The sequence below is a fragment of the Sprattus sprattus genome (genome assembly GCF_963457725.1).
Source record: "Sprattus sprattus genome assembly, chromosome: 5".
Taxonomy (NCBI): domain Eukaryota; kingdom Metazoa; phylum Chordata; class Actinopteri; order Clupeiformes; family Clupeidae; genus Sprattus; species Sprattus sprattus.
In genome coordinates, this window is record NC_137924.1 from 30,813,367 (window position 1) to 30,815,866 (window position 2,500).

Here is a 2,500-nt window from a genome sequence, read left to right on the forward strand (position 1 = left end):
TGCAGATATCACATCATCAGTCACAATTTAGACATACTGAGAGACATCATCAGTAAAGTCACCTCATGTACAGCATCAGAACTAGCGTGTTGTGTTTATCTCACCTCATGTTCGGCATCAATCCTTAATAAGGCCGACAGAAACAGGGGAAGCATACACTCAACAGGAGCACTTCTAATCTGCATATGTCATGTTTACATCAAATCTACATTTGTATTGTGTCTGTACGATACTCTATACTGTAAACACATAGACATTATATCGCACAGTACTGTGGCCTGTATAAATACCACACATATATGCCAATGTACAGATATACATTTTGATCCATACACGTACTCTCTCAGTATCAACCCCATGACCTTTGTGTTGTTCACACATGTTTCTACTCATGAGCTCATGACTGTGAATTAAATAGTGTTTGACGAGCGAACATGGACACATATCCATGGGAAGCGCCCGAAGAGAACCTCAGTCATTCAGGGCTGCTCATACTGTGTGGAAAAAAAGACTCTAAGCATGGCTCGCACAGACTCTAAGCACGGCTCGGAAAGACTCTAAGCACAGCTCGGAAAGACTCTAAGCACGGCTCGGAAAGACTCTAACCACGGCTCAGAAAGACTCTAAGCACGGCTCGGACCGACTGTGAGACTGTGCTTAATCAATTAGTCTCCAGAAGACTCTAAGCACGGCTCGGAAAGACTCTAAGCACGGCTCGGAAAGACTCTAAGCACGGCTCGGACAGACTCTAAGCACGACTCGGACAGACTCTAAGCACGACTCGGACAGACTCTAAGCACGGCTCGGACAGACTCTAAGCACGACTCGGACAGACTCTAAGCACGACTCGGACAGACTCTAAACACGGCTCGGACAGACTCTAAGCACGACTCGGACAGACTCTAAGCACGACTCGGACAGACTCTAAACACGTCTCGGACAGACTCTAAGCACGACTCGGACAGACTCTAAGCACGACTCGGACAGACTCTAAACACGGCTCGGACAGACTCTAAGCATCGCTCAGACAGACTGTGCTTAATCAATTAGTCTACAGAAGACTATCTCAGACATTTCCCCCAAAGGGAGAGCTTTAAGAAATGATGTTAAGTTTAATTAGTCCAAGCTGAATATAGGGTACACACACACACACACACACACACACACACACACACACACACACACACACACACACTTTATCCTCCACAAAGTCTTTCCTTCTCTCTCTCTCCCTCTCTCTGACATACACACAGGACTCTTTATCCTCTGACAGAAGATGGATGGATTATTACCCTATATTCAATACTATTTATTGCTGCTTGGATAGTGAATAACAAATTAATTCCAATTTTATTTTATTTTAAATTCCTCTATGAGTAGGAGACAAAGAAAGAGAAAGACAGAGGGAAGGGAAAAGGAAAGAAGGAGAAAGGGAGAGACAGTACACTTTAGGGATAAGACTTGCGGAAATGAATGTTACAGGCTTCTAGAGACCTGCTCTATTTGAGCAAACCTCTTTTTCTCCAGCCAAATTTAGGTCATGGTCACCTCCCTCATTCACCCAATCACACACTGGAGAGAAAGAACACTCCGCAGAACCACATGCGCACACACACACACACACACACACACACACACACACACACACACACACACACTGGAGAGAAAGAACACTCCGCAGAACCACATGCGCACGCACACACACACACACACACTGGAGAGAAAGAACACTCCGTAGAACCACTGATTCAGGATCAGCACTGGCCCACAGTCAGCCTCTGTGTGCCATAAAAATGAATAATGTGTACTTAGTGAAGGGTTTGTCTTTCTGATGCTGGTTTTCTCTATCTGTAGCTGATTTTGTCTGTCTGAAGCTGGTTTTGTCTTTCTGAAGCTGGTTTTGTCTTTCTGAATCAGGGTTTGTCTTTCTGAAGCAGGTTTTGTCTGTCTGAAGCAGTTTTTGTCTTTCTGAAGCAGGTTTTGTCTGTCTGAAGCAGTTTTTGTCTTTCTGAAGCTGGTTTTGTCTTTCTGAAGCAGGTTTTGTCTGTCTGAAGCAGTTTTTGTCTTTCTGAAGCTGGTTTTGTCTTTCTGAAGAAGGGCCTCTGTAGACCCTTCTCCATTGTTGATATTGACCTTCTGAAGCCAATTTTGTCATTCTGAAGATGGTTTTGTCTTCCAGAAGACGTCTCTATGTAGGTTTTGTCCCCTTGAATCTGGTTTCATCTTTCTGAAGCCGGTCCCTCAGTAGGGTTTGTCCCTCTGATGTCCCCTGTAGCCTGTGACCTCCCTGAGTTCTGGTTAGTAATCTGGACATCACCCTACTCTCCCCTGCGACTGCATCCATAAACATCGGGGATGTCACCGGTTGCACCTCCTTTACGTAATCCACGCCAGATGCTGGGATGGAGCACTCCTGCGGTGAGACAGAGGGAGAGAAAGGGAGAGGGGGAGAGAAGAAGGAGGATGGACAGACAGAGGGGAGGAGAGGAAGAGAGAGAAA

At 45.5% G+C, this 2,500-nt stretch overlaps 1 protein-coding gene across 1 annotated transcript in view; it reads left to right on the plus strand.

The window, feature by feature from the left end:
- Positions 1-2,500, plus strand: part of myo3b (myosin IIIB) — a gene marked incomplete at both ends in the record, with an annotated part of 156,523 nt that overhangs the window by 112,240 nt on the left and 41,783 nt on the right. The window lies entirely within an intron of this gene.